The sequence below is a fragment of the Physella acuta genome, unplaced genomic scaffold (assembly GCF_028476545.2).
Source record: "Physella acuta isolate Inbredline_101_S28 unplaced genomic scaffold, ASM2847654v3 ptg000543l, whole genome shotgun sequence".
Classification (NCBI taxonomy): Eukaryota; Metazoa; Mollusca; class Gastropoda; family Physidae; genus Physella; species Physella acuta.
Genome location: NW_026732062.1, coordinates 647235 through 662745, shown reverse-complemented (window position 1 = coordinate 662745; position 15511 = coordinate 647235). Strand labels below are relative to the sequence as shown.

Below are 15511 nucleotides of genomic sequence, written 5' to 3'. Positions count from 1 at the left end.
CACAAGTAGTGTGCCCCCCCCCCCATATTTCTATTAAAAATATTAGAAAGAAACATCTGCTGAATAACGGATAAAAATAATTTCTCAATTAAAAATAAGCGCTTCATTAACAGAAAATAAATTTTTTCTTGCAATACATTTTTATTTATTTATTTAAAAGTAAACTTTACGTTAGTATTAAAATTAAAACAGTAAAATCGTATAAGTTCTTTTGAAATCAATTCCTTCAGAAATCGATTATTTGTTTCAGTACATCGATAACAAAATCTAATTATAAATAAACCGAATTTGAATAGAGCTGAACGAGCCCCGGTTATACGCAGTAAGATAGCAACAGGTTAGACGACATGCAGGTCTGCTGTTTTACGCATCGGATCTCAACACAACGTCACGCTTCATGTACCACGCTTAATGGGGTTGGATCAAATAAGTTAAAAACAATACATGTATGTCTAGATTGACTCTAGATCTAGTACTTACATGACGTCAACAGCACTAGTGTGAAATGTGTTACAAGATTCTCATCACAACACACGCAGTGTTTACAAATAAAGCTGGGTAAGAATGACACAACGCGTCAAGTCGCCACGTCAACACACCTTCGGCACGCAGCAACACACTAAGACGTGTACACACACGCCGGCAGAGAGACCGTTTTGTTTTTTATTGCGGTCCTTCCAAAAATTGAACCAACTCTTCTTCTGCTGCCCCCCCCCTCGCCGCTCTCTCGCCAATCACACACACACACACACACACACACACACGAGTCACGGTATACTAGTCACGCACCATTTGTGTGTTGTATGTTGTGTTTTCACTCCTCGGTGTGTAGTGTGTCTTGCCATCATGTGTGACTAGCTGGTGTGTAGTTAACCGTAAGAGAAGTTATTGGTATTGTTTATCTTACCACATGTTTGTGTTATACTATTCATATTAGCGTTTAATACATCGTATGTTTGTGTTTAACGTGTGTTTATGTTTTGTTTTGTTACGTAAAACGTAAATTACCTGACGGTCCAGGGGACAGGTGAAGTAGAGTTCACCTGTTTCAGGGATGGGTGGACTCTGGGATTTGAACTCGAGACTTTCAGGTTAGCAGTCGTATGCTCTACCATCCGACCGCCCCGCCCCCATGTTACACGTTCATTTGTAACTTTTGTTACGTGATTTGTTTGTGTGTACGTGTATCGCCCTCAGTACCTCACTAGCGTGTAACTACACGATTGTGTCACAATCCACTGGGTAGCTACAACACATGTGTTGTAACTACACGGTGGTGTCACAATCCCCTACAACACATGTGTTGTAACTACACGGTGGTGTCACAATCCCCTACAACACATGTGTTGTAACTACACGGTGGTGTCACAATCCCCTACAACACATGTGTTTGGACCCTGTGAGCCAGGAAGTGAAAACTTTATGGTACCTTCCTGCTGGTGCTGGGACTAACAGGGTGATGTGTAGGGTTGGTGTGGTTGGTGTGGTTGGAGTGGTTGTTTAGGGTTGGTGTGGTTGTTTAGGGTTGGTGTGGTTGGAGTGGTTGTTTAGGGTTGGTGTGGTTGTTTAGGGTTGGTGTGGTTGTTTAGGGTTGGTGTGGTTGGAGTGGTTGTTTAGGGTTGGTGTGGTTGTTTAGGGTTGGTGTGGTTGTTTAGGGTTGGTGTAGTTGTTTAGGGTTGGTGTTCAGGTGATGTCGTCGATGTGGTTAAGATTAGGTTGTTAATCAAGAAATGCGACACCTAGCGTGATTATCACACGGCAAGTTATGTTTGGGCAAGATGGAATTATGTGTACGAAAGGGGAGGGGTGAAGATTGGCGACATGAAAGTTAAACGACCAGGAGGGGTGAAGATTGGCGACATGAAAGTTAAACTACCAGGAGGGGTGAAGATTGGCGACATGAAAGTTAAACTACCACTAAGTCACATTAACGAATACACGACAACTGTTTTTCAAATGATGACGAATAACCAAAGTTAAGGGGGGGGGGACGACTTATATAGCCAACTATGGTTGTGTGAAGTTGTGGGTTGGAGGGATTGAGTCTGTCTTCTAAACACATCAGCGGGACATGAAAGTGTATCAGAAAACACGCTAATAAAGTAGCGTTAAGGATCTTTGCATTGTCATCGGATCTCAATCTAACAGGTCAAGTTTGAAAAAAAATCAGTTCGGTAGAAGTTGGTGACATTTCGTTCGGGAGTCTCCACCTATGACGACATGATTGCCATAGCGCCTCAGAGAAAGCTGGTTAAATAACAGCTTGCAAAAAAATAGTTGTGAGGATAGCCCAATAAATCAACTCGTTTTGCGCATGATCTGTGTAGAAAAGTGCTAATCGGGGAAATCCCATCAGCTGGTTAGAACACGTCAGCAAAAGATGGGGGTTGGGGCGAGGGAAGCGATTGATTTTTAAATGCGAGTCGCAAATGATCGGACGATCAATATCAGTTGGCTCATTCAACGGACACGCCCTGGGTGAATAAATTGTGCCTGCAATTCAAATTGCGACAGTGTTTTTTTTTCTTCATGTAAAAAAAAATGCGACGGTTTTTTATTTGTTTATGTAAAAATTGGATGTTTTTTTTTTTATCAACAACAGAATTATCAGGAATATGTCGTTATTTTGTGTTAGAATTCAGGGTTCGAGAATGATCAATTTAGCTGACCAGCTGTGATTAAATTACGTAACCAGCTGTCGAGCCTCATCTGCCCGAGGGTTCGAACTCGAGACTTTTGGTTTAGCAACCATGAGCTGTACCGACTCGACCACACCGACACCCTGTTCTATCGAGTGTTGGGATGTGAACACTTGCTTTGTTTTTAAGATGTGGTCCATGCCTTATTGGGGTACACAATCCTAATCACAAGCATTCTAATGATTGATCTGACAGATCTGACGGTTCCAATCAACGCTGTTATAATAGATAATCATCGATTATTTCGATCATTCCCAGATGATACCGATGTTATTATTGATCATTGATAGTTTCAATCATTAACAGATGTCAATGATGGAATGATTACATATTGATTGTTTCAATCCTCTCCAGATGTTATCGATGTGATGATCAATCAATGACTGTTTCAATCATTCCCCAATGTAACTGATGTACTAATTAACCGTGGGTAGCTTCAATTACCTCCCCCCAGGGTGCCGGTACACGTACAGAGACCAGACAGACAGCCAACGTGAGCACCGACTAGGGTGGGCTAATCCATCGCTGTCCAGACCCCCCGGGGGGGGGGGGGGGTCGGGGGTAAAATAGAGGTTTGGGAATTGGGATGAGGGTAGAATAAGGATAAGGTGGGGTGTGTGGGTTGTGTGGGGTGGGTGGGACCTGCTCGACAAGAAACCTGTTACACGTGGTGTAATCAATAACCCTGGTGGGGTGGGGGGGGGGGGTGAGGGCTGGCGCACGCGCATAGATGCTAGAGATTACAATGTAATTATGGAGCGGTGTTTTCGGTTGTATTGATTACTATCTATTAGATCTAAACAATATTTTATCGGTTATATTGATTACTATCTATTAGATCTAAATAATATTTTATCGGTAGTATTGATTACTATCTGTTAGATCTATACAATATCTTATCAGTTGTATTGATTACTATCTATTAGATTAACCCAGCCACTAACCCTACAAGAACTGCCACTAACCAAGAAATTTCCTACCACTAACCTAGCCACTAATCCTACAAGAACTGCCACTAACCAAGAAATGTTCCACCACTAACCCAGCCACTAATCCTACAAGAACTGCCACTAACCAAGAAATGTTCCACCACTAACCCAGCCACTAATCCTACAAGAACTGCCACTAACCAAGAAATGTTCCACTACTAACCCAGCCACTAATCCTACAAGAACTGCCACTAACCAAGAAATGTTCCACCACTAACCCAGCCACTAATCCTACAAGAACTGCCACTAACCAAGAAATATTCCACCACTAACCCAGCCACTAATCCTACAAGAACTGCCACTAACCAAGAAATTTCCCACCACTAACCCAGACAAATCATCCCGAACTTCAACCTATTTATTCTGTAATCGAACACACTTTAAGATCGATCTATCGATTAGGTCGCAAGGTAATCCCAGGTCAGAACGGATTCATCGAAGTTATTGAATTTGTAATGTTTTCCCATGGCGGCCTCACATGTCGAGTTTAAACTGTTGCATACATCAAAGTCTTATGTCCCCCAATCCTAAGCCTGGTCCAGCTTATTATTGGCAGGCCTATTTTAGAGCACTGTCCTTGAAATGCCCATCCCATTTAGTACCACCCTACCTACAAATGCTGCCCACTAGACAAGTTTTCCCCAATCGATTGTACACTACACTAAACTTGACTAAACCACAGACGCCATCTTGTTGAAAATTTCCCCATCCAAAAAATACCGAAGACCCCTGGAGTACAAACTCTCCCACTAATTACGAGCAAGTGTTATTTCACCCAAGGGGAAGCAACTATCAGAAAGTAAAATCCGGTTTTCTCCCCTGCATCAGTCCCTGTAGGTCTCATTCACAGTTCACAATAACAAATACCCGGTGGAGGTGTCGCCCTTTACACCAAGTACTTATTAATATTATCGTTTTGCTGATGTGAATAAATGTTTTTTATAATACCCCACAAAAAACGGGAGACTAGATTTGTGGGTTGAGGGAGGGGGGATTATTGTACACGTGTGTTTGTAAGGCTGTTATTAAATTTTTTAAACAAAATCCCAAATATAATATCCGTGGCTTACATCTGAATTAGAATTTATAATCTCAGTCTCAGTTATTTCCCCTGCATAAAGAAATAATGCTGCACGCCGATTACCTCCCGTGTTGGCTTCGATCAGATGAGTAACAAAAAAAATCAATAGGTAAAATATGTGGTAGGCCTATACATAATACCCCGCGGTGAAATCAGCATTTGAACGATAAAACGAAATATGTACAAGGGCCCCTAACTCTTGTCAGTAGTTTCAGTGAACTTTTAGTCGGGCGTGGGTTATGGGACTTGGGTTGATCACAACAATCTACGGTTATTGTTTTTGTACGTCGTTTTCAGGAAAGTTGGACGAGAAAATATAAGGACATATTTTTTTGGTTAGATGAAAAGCAGACAAGCATAGCGAGATTGTGACGTAGATAATGACGTCATGTTGGTCGTGTTCTGATATTATTTTTGACGTCTATGGCGAGTCTGTGGTTTATCAGTTAGACAGGGGGTCATATTGGTCATCTCGGTGACCTTTCAAGGCCGTTGTTGCGGTTGTGCTATGTGGACTTGATGCACGGTGTAGGCGTGTGGTTGTGTGGTTGAGCAGCTGTGTGGTTGTGTGCAGGAGTGTGGCTGTGTGTAGGCATGTGTAAAGAAGTTATTTAGGTGGTGAATAAATGTATGCGCTTAATCTTCAAAGAGGCAAGTTTCCTTTCTTTATGCGGATAATAACAACAGATAAGGGTATAAGTTGGTAGGGGACTTAAATAATGTATGATAAGAGAAAGGGGTGGGGAAAAGATGGGGTATCTACATCTGTTTACAAAGATAGAAACCAGTAGATATAAAGACATGGGTCAGCTACGTGTTAGGTAGCCAGAAGTAGGTAAAGAGGGTACAATGGTACACGTTGATGGACGTGTTAACATGACCCCCCCCCCCCTGATGTAAGCGAACAAGGTGTAGTTGAGGTTACCTACTAAGATAAACAACTATTGGTGACAGCAGTTTTTTTTTGTGAGGTTATGAGGTCAGTAAACATGTTGAACCCGGGGTAAAAATAACAGAGGGGGTGGGGTAGGGGGGGGGGCTGGAAGGAGGGGGAGGTGATAAACTGTAGGTCAACCTAATGACCTGTGTCAGAGAGATATTGACGTGGGACGATATTTAAACTGATCCAGACTTTCGTGACAGGAAAATTGTCTGGCTATTTATGTTGGGGTAGATGTGACACTTGGACGTGACACTTAGACGTGACAAATCTTGTGGTCTGATGGTCAGTTTACCGTGGCTTGTGTGTACAGTTATAGGCATGCATATATATATATATATATATATATATATATATATATATATATATATATATATATATATATATATATATATATATATATATATAAAATTTATTTATATGTGTGTCTTTGAGCGTGTGTGTGCGTTCGTATGTGTGTGTGTGTGCATGCGTGTGTGTGTGTGTACTTCTAGAGATAGAAGACCACACCAAGAAAGTGTTAGAACGTGTCAACTAATTGGTTCTGATGAAAGGTGTGTTGATGAATGTAAAAAGGTTGGTGACGTCAGCAGTTAATGGGTTCTATTGTTGGCACACGACATCTGTAGGTGCGACACACTGTCGGTGTGACACACTGTTGGTGTGACACGCTGTAGATGTGACACACTGTAGATGTGACACACTGTAGATGTGACACACTGTAGATGTGACACACTGTAGATGTGACACACTGTAGATGTGACACACTGTAGATGTGACACACTGTAGATGTGACATGCTGTAGGTGTGACACACGGTAGATGTGACACACTGTAGATGTGACACACTGTAGATGTGACACACTGTAGATGTGACATGCTGTAGGTGTGACACACGGTAGATGTGACACACTGTAGATGTGACACACTGTAGGTGTTACATACTGTAGGTGTGATACACTGTAAGTGTGACGCATAGACTCACCCCAGACGTCCTCGCATACATCGTATGTAGGTTTGTCCATGTGTACGTCTACATACACACATCATGTGTTTATGTGTGTATGCACACATATATGTGGTTTCGTGAATCTGAATGTTGTATGTATTTTGTGTGTTCTTCTTTAATGTACTACTTTTAAGACTGTCTTGTTTATGTTTTTCTATTTATGTTAAGTATATGTAATGTAACATTTCTTACATATGTAATCCTATAATCACCACTAAGCTTCTTACTCCAGCATGTAAAAAAATTACCTTGACATTGCAACACAACAGAGAACGCATATATTAGCATATCATTGGCCTACGTTGTTTTTTCTTAAATGTTCACAAATAAGAGACCTTTGTCTTCAAGTTTTCAATCAAACGAAAATATTTTGTAAACAGTACAGCTGCCTAGTAATTCTAACTACCGGTGATGGAGGGGGGTGGGGAGGGAGGGGGGGGGGGAGCGTTTGGTTAAGGGGAGATAGGGATGTGCCTGGAGTTATTATTTTCTTTTAACTTTTTCTTGTAATGAACAAAAAATTATAAAGATAAAATGTTCATCGTCTGTTTCGGAATTTTGATTCTCCGCAAAAAAAAAAATGCCAGACGTGTCGAAAGTAAACTAGAATGCCCTCCCCTGTCGTCGCCCCCCCCCCCCCCCCCCCCACTCCCCTAACAAACGTCACTTCCGTGTTATTGACTCTCGTCTTGATCTCTGGGAAAAAGTTTGTTTAGGAATCCAGGGCCGATCACTCCCATTCAAACACGACAGATTAACTCCCCTTCTAAACTATAAAATACGAGGAGTCTCAGGTCACATGATCAAGTTTGATACTAAACAACATCACGTGGTAAATGCTGTGATGTACTCAAAGAACACAGTTAATTAATTTGCCGAGAACAGTAAAGGGGCGACATGATGGATGGCTGGTTCTAGAACTATTAGATTAGTAGGTGAGTTCTCAAGACATCCGGAGACACGGAATTGGTGAGACATGAGTTCTCAAGATTTCCGGAGACACGGAATTGGTGAGAAATGAGTTCTCGAGATTTCCGGAGACACGGAATTGGTGAGACATGAGTTCTCGAGATTTCCGGAGACAAGGTATTTGTGAGACAGTAGCATTTGACACCAGGTGATTCTTAGACACATTTATATGGACACACAGGGCTGGACACACTGTGACGACACATCTTGACACATCGTACAGACACATGTAGACACAGTGTGGCGACACACAAGAACGAACACACGATGAAAAAGCCAACAAAAGATCCTGACACACGCACCCCGACACACCCCCAGAAAAAAGAAACACGACTAGACACTGAACTAATAACTTAAGGTTTGCCTGGAGTGCCCTCATTAGAACACAACACCATCACGACTAACGACTGTTTCATTAACACTACCATAGACACTGGGCTGGGGTAATTAATTAAATGGCGACAAATGAACGATTAGCGTCTAAATAGGTCATTCACTCTTGTTTACATTCACAAATAGCCCTTAACTAAACCCACAAACCTAACCCTAAAACTGAGCCCAGACCATAACCCAAAAAACGAGTATAATGTATCAAACCCCCCCCCCCCCCCCCCCCCCCCCCCGGCTTAGCATGTGAACCCAAAAACAAAAAAAAACCAATCCAGAGTGCTAAGCTCTACATTAATCTTAATAGATTACATACCAGCCTTCTAGTCTTACAACAAACTTTTAAACCCTAAACCAAAATGCTAACCATAACGCAATGACATGATAACTATAGTATTGTATGACATGCCATCAATAAAATGACACGATTAAGATAACATTACTGTTTTATTAGTAAAGTTTGTTACCTTTCTATAAAAACATAATCCAAGAAATGTCACAACAGCAGTGAAGTGACTTTAGAATAACCAAGAATTGCGACACAGACCACCGTAAGGACACACGGCAACACGCATGTAAGGACACAACCGATATGATAAGGAAAAAAGTGTTTAGTTAAAGACGACCAGGGCCCGTAACTCCATCCATGGCTTGTGCTGTACACGGTGTCAACACAGGGGGAGGAGGGAAATAACTCCCATATACAGGGACGCTACTCCAGCTGACTGAGTTATGAATATGAATTGATAGATCTATAGGGGCGGGCAACTTGTCTGTAGCACGTCTCAAGCTTGGCTGATAGCTAACACTTGGCTGACAGCTAGAGGTTAGCTACAGCTAAAAGATGACTGACAGCCTAGAGAGTCTCTGATAGTTAGAGGTTAGTTACAGCTAGAGGTTAGCTAACGCTAAAAGATGACTAGCAGCTAGAAATCGTGTGATACCTAAAGGTTAGCTGATAACTAGAAGTTGGCTGACAGCTAAAATATGACTGACAGGCAGGGGTTGGCTGACAGTTAAAGCTGTTGACAGCAACCATTTTGCTGACAGCTAAATTTTGTCCCCCCTCTACATCCCCCAACCAAATCAAACATCTTATAAGATCTCGAGCCCGCTTCACGTCAATCTAGTGGTGTTTATGGGCAACTCCGCTGGTAGGTAAATGATGAACACACAGGGACATTCCTGAGTAGGGATATAGATCTACGTCTATTTCATTGTGTGAGGTAATGGGGGGGGGGGGGGCATGGTGTGTGGGGTGATTGTGTGGTGGGATCATGTTTGGAATATTAAGTGTGGGGTCAATTTCTCCAGACAAAACAAAAGAAAGTGTGCATGTACACACACACACACACAAACACACACAAACACAAACACAAACATATATATATATATATATATATATATATATATATATATATATATATACATATATATATATATATATATATATATATATATATATATATATATATATATATATATATATATATATATATATATATATATATATATATATATATATATATGTGTGTGTGTGTGTGTGTGTGTGCGCGCATATAGTGATATGTACTGTGTGGGTTATGCTTGAGAGATGGGCACTTTAATTAATACATTCATTCATTATTGCTGACACTCGTCTAATAATTATACTGGTACCGATATTTCACATTGTGTGGATTAACACACGTTAGTGGCAGATAAAGTAATCCTTCAACACCCGCATGGTGGGCCGGGGGGGGGGGGGTAGACGGGTAATGGATTATAGGCGTTAGGCGGATTGGACAGACAGATCTATAAGGGTTTTACAAAGGGCGTATGAGTCTTACACAATATGGGTACTATACTACGTGTCTGTGTCCTAATTGTCCTGTGCTTCAGTTGTTGGAGTGTTGGATGTGTACAGTTGTTGGAGTGTTGGATGTGTTCAATTGTTGGAGTGTTGGATGTGTTCAGTTGTTGGAGTGTTGAATGTGTTCAATTGTTGGAGTGTTGGATGTGTTCAGTCAGTCAGTCGTGTGAAAAAAAAAGTTCCACTCAATGCCAGAATGTGTTTCTAAAAACTGGTTTTAGGGCCCTAATAAAAGCCAGAGATTATAAAGGGTACAGAAGTAACGGCGTGTCTCACATTATAGTAAAGGTACCCTAACCCTAATCCATGATGGATGTTTCGAATTGGATGTGTGTGTGTGTGGATGTGGATGTATGTAGATGTGTGGGTGGATGTGTGAGTGGATGTGTGGGTGGATGTGTGGGTGGATGTGTGGGTGGATGTGTGGGCGGATGTGTGGGCGGATGTGTGCATAGATGTGTGCATGGATGTATGTGTGGATATGTGTGGGTAGTTGTGTGGGTGGATTGTGGGTAGTTGTGTGGGTGGATGTGTGCGTGGATATGTGTGGGTAGTTGTTTGGGTGGATGTGTGGGTGGATGTGTGGGTGGGTGTGTGGGTGGATGTGTGGGTAGATGTGTGGGTGGATGTGTGGGTAGTTGTTTGGGTGGATGTGTGGGTGGGTGTGTGGGTGGATGTGTGCGTGGATGTGTGCGTGGATGTGTGGGTGGATGTGTGCGTGGATGTGTGGGTGGATGTGTGCGTGGATGTATGTGTGGATATGTGTGGGTAGTTGTGTGTGCATGGTACATGTTAAACAGGTAGCCAATAAATAAACACGAGAACCACTGGGACATGGAATTTTTTTTTACCCGCTATTACGTGAACACGATACACAACACACGACACACGACACAAAACACACGACACACGATACACAACACACAACACACGACACAACACACAACACACGACACAAAACACACAATACACGACACAACACACAACACACGACACAAAACACACGACACACGATACACAACACACAACACACGACACAAAACACGACACACGACACACAACACACGACACACGATACACAACACACAACACACGACACAAAACACAACACACGACACACATACAGAAAGATTAATGGCTGTCTGACGACACATATGGGGCCCTTAGATAAGATGTATGGGAGGGGTGGGGAGATATGGGGGGAATCTATTGAAGGATGGCTTCAATGGTGTACAGGGTGGGGGAGGGAGGGAGGGGGTTTACCAAACATGTGTATGGTGGTTGGGACCAGTATCGCTGGTTGGCGCTACCCGTTACACGCTACCTGTAAGACGCTACCTAAAAAATTCGCCACAAAACATTCGCCACAAACATTGTCTCCCCCCCCCCCCACCTTGGGATAGAAATCAATTTGGACAGGCCAGACACAAACACCTCCCTCTTTCATGCTACAATATCACCTCTACGTCGTTGCTTTAATAATTAATGCACAGGTAAACGTTATAGGTGCACTTAACTGCACCTCATGTACAGGTATCCACCGTCCCACGCATCCACCTCACCTCACACACCACACCAACAATGAACCCACCACTCCACCGTATTGGGTGGGATCATTAAAAGGGGAAGTAATAAATATAACACTGGGTAAAACTTTAATAAATGGCAAGAAAATCTAGAGTTATCTCCCCTGTTTTATCATCCAACAATTAGCAGCCAGTTCACACTGTGGTGTGTTTGAATCGAGTTGATAAATTCTAACACATCTATCAACGTCACATGTGGTTTAAGGTGTGTAGGTTAGGATTGTGTGAGGTAATCGATACCACACAGATGCCACCAAGGTAATCCACTTAACCAAACCTAAACAGTAGCCGAATAATCGATTATTCGCCTCTATCAAACTCTAGCCGGGTAATCGATAACATAAGGTCTATTGATGAAGGGCAGGTGTGCCAGATGTATCCTGGTGAATTCAGTGGGAAATTTAATTTGGCTTGTTTTTTGTTTAATTTAGTTTGCTTTGGGGGGGGGGGGGGGAGGGGGGGAGGGGGCTGAGTAGTTTGGTGGGATGGGTCAGGTTTGTTTGTTTGTTTGTTTGTTTGTTTGTTTGTTTGTTTGTTTGTTTGTTTGTTTGTTTGTTTGTTTGTTTGTTTGTTTGTTTGTTTGTTTGTTTGTTTGTTTTTTTGTTTTTTTGTTTGTTTGTAGCTGGTGAATGGGGTGGTGGATAGGGTGGATTGGTGTAATGATAGATGTTGTACATTTGTGTGATGGTGTGGTGATACCATCGCACCAAGACACATAGCGCAGGTGAAGTAGAGTTCATCTGTATCACTGACCCCGGTATATTTTGCCCATCCGCCTTTGTTACATGAGTGGGTGGACTATGGACATCTACAGTCTCAATCCCAAGGTTCGAACTCGAGACTTTCGGGTTAGCAGTCCATCACTCTACCATTCGACCCATGCACCTTTTTTGTGCGTTAAAGTTTGGCTAAAGTTTGGTTAAAGTTTACGACAGTCGAGCCTCTAAACCTAACTGTCTGGTTGTGACGTCACCACATTGAGCCGTCCACAGCCCGGTATTCTTGTTGTAGCTACATCAAGGGGGGGGGGGTACACCACACCCACACCCACCCCACACACACAGAGGCCACCCTGGGTAGGCCAGCCAACTGCAGCTGGGGTGGGGCAGTGTCTGGTTGGATGGGTGGGTGCACTTGTTTTAATTACAAGCTACGTGTAATCAATCTCCAAACTCATTTCCGGTTGGCCCTTGGGGAATGGCGACTGTAAGGGTGTGTGTATGTGTGTGTGTGAGTGAGTGTGTGGTGTGTGTGTGGGGGGTGCGAAAGAGGATACAAGGGGTGGAGGAGTTAAGTCTAGTGAAGCTAGAATGATTCAATTTGCTAATATCCTTATATACCCCCCATTCCCTCATATCCCAAAAACCTCCTATCCCAAAATCCCCACAACCCTATCCCAACATATCCCCATATCCTGAGGTAGTTGATCTGATGGATAGCGTCCCCTGTAATCGTGTCAGCATGTGGATGTGACGTCATTTCCTGTTAGCTGATGGATGTTCATGTTCAGCTAGTTATTTTTAGACTGCGGGGAAAATTTGATGTGTTTCAACATAAGGCCTTCGTCTGCATTTCAACACGCAATATTCAGTCATGTGTGTCGGATCATTAAATAAAATCAACCAACAACCAGCATGCCATATAATGTAATACAATTAATTTTGTAAAAAAAAAGTAAAGTGCCTTTGAGTGAGTTAGGTACCCATTAGTGCTGGGTGGACTCAGAGACTTTCTATTGACCTGAACCTAGATTTGATATAGAGACTTTCGAGTTAGCATTCTAGCGCTCTACCTCTAGGCCACGCCCAAAATGACCGTTAGTACAACAATAGAAATGTTGGCATATAGAACGTCAACATAACGTCAACATAACGTCAACATAACGACAACATAACGTCAACATAACGTCAACATATCGTCAACATACCATAGGTCAGGACACCTGCGGAGTTTTCTAGAGAAGAAAGTACGATATTAGCACACACTAAATCACCACATTGTGTTACCAGATTGTATCAATACACCCGGTTACCACACCGGTTTACCACATTGTATCACCACATTGTGTCACCACATTGTATCACCACATTGTATCACCCCACTGTATCACCCCACTGTATCACCACATTGTATCACCACAATGTGTCACCACAATTGAGCCAACTCGTGTTTTATTTAGCGGTTTGTTAAGGTTCTTCCAATGTCCTTTAATGTCCTACACACAGCACATTCAACACCTACCCATGTGTAGCACAATGTCCTAAATATAACGCACTCAGCACTGTCCTACCTCTGTAGCACAATGTCCTATACATGACGACATAATGTCCTATAAACCAAAGGCACACAATCACCAATGTACAAAGACCAGAGTATCATTTGATTACCGCACCCTTCACAAACTTTGATCACGTCCCAATCCTACAGTTCAGACTTAGGTATTCCTTTACCGTGACCTTGGCAACAAATTGTATTCCTAAATTACGGCCTTGGCCTAATTCATCCTTTCTCTCCGTGGATGCTTTAAGAACAAATTTATTCACACCCTTCCTACTTCCGGTCAAATTATCCAATCAGAAGTTGTTAGCTCCCCTTTGCATGTTCCAATTGTTGTAGCGAACATTTCCAGCCAACTTTGTTGTGTTTTGTTCGTGTTAGCAAATATTTCCAACACCTTTCTCGTGTTTGTTTCGTTTTAGACACACTCTGGGTATCCACGATGGTTTCATTTGTTTTTTTGTTAACTTTTGGTATCAACATTTGTTAACATTTTAGCCTGTTGTTTCGTTAATTTCCGGTGAAAATATTTTAGCCAGGTGTTTTGTGTCCACTTTTGATGTCAACATTTGTTGGCATTATAGCCCGATTTTGTTAATTTCTGGTGTTAACAATAGTTGACATTTGAGCCAGTTGTTTTTTGTTAACTTCTGGTGTCAACATTTGTTGACATTTTAGCCCGTTGTTTAGTTAACTTTAGGTGATAACATTTTAGCCCGTTTTTTTTTGTTAACTTCTGATGTCAACTTTTGTTGATATTTTAGCCCGTTGTTTTTTGTTAACTGATGGTGTCAACAATTGTTGACATTTGAGCCAGTTATCTCCCAGTGTCCGCTGAGTTTTGATGGAGGCAGATGCGAACGCCGGGCAGATTTGGGTCACACAAAATCAATTTTCATTCAACAAAATCAAATTATATAAAAGAAAAATCACATCAGATTTTAAAATAAATTTAAAAAACATTTTTTTTTAAACAAACTGTTGTTTACATAAAAAATGTTAAAGGTAGATAACTGTTTATAAACATTGAAAACTATATTTATTTTGGTTCCCTCCCTTGTAGTGTTCCCTCCCTGCGCCGATTGCGTGTGTTGTTTAGGGTGGTATAAAAATTATTTTAAAATGTAGACTAGAAAAGTAAGGAGAGATAGACAGGATGAGAGGAGAAAGTAGGAGAATTCTAAAAACTTACCCTCTAGGTGACTTGGATGTGAGAAATCCGTTCATCTGTTGAGGGAAAAATACGTTGACATAAGTTTCAATGCTGGCTATTTGGTGGGGTAAGGTTTCACTAATGCCGGTCACAACAATACAGGGCGACAGTGTAGTGTAGTGGTCAGTGGAGGGTCATACTTTATGGTCATTGTTCAGTGGCTGGTCATACTTTATGGTCAGTGGTCAGTGGTCAGTGTCTGGTCATACTTTATGGTCAGTGGTCAGTGGCTGGTCATACTTTATGGTCAGTGGTCAGTGGCTGGTCATACTTTATGGTCAGTGGTCAGTGGCTGGTCATACTTTATGGTCAGTCATTGGTCAGTGGCTGGTCATACTTTATGGTCAGTGGTCAGTGGCTGGTCATACTTTATGGTCAGTGGTCAGTGGCTGGTCATACTTTATGGTCAGTGGTCAGTGGCTGGTCATACTTTATGGTCAGTCATTGGTCAGTGGCTGGTCATACTTTATGGTCAGTGGTCAGTGGCTGGTCATACTTTATGGTCAGTGG

General features: G+C 42.0%; 1 protein-coding gene across 2 annotated transcripts in view; it reads right to left on the bottom strand.

Moving 5' to 3' along the window:
- LOC131946001 (uncharacterized) overlaps nucleotides 1-8646 on the bottom strand; it is a 35523-nt gene extending 26877 nt beyond the window's left edge. Inside the window, exon 1 of one of the 2 annotated variants that reach the window (XM_059306633.1) lies at nucleotides 8541-8646. The gene's annotated coding sequence lies outside the window, so the exon portion shown is untranslated. Of the gene's footprint in view, nucleotides 1-480; nucleotides 602-8540 lie in introns of those variants that run through there. The other variant, XM_059306634.1, reaches the window with a different exon arrangement.
- Nucleotides 8647-15511: the final 6865 nt, after the last annotated feature.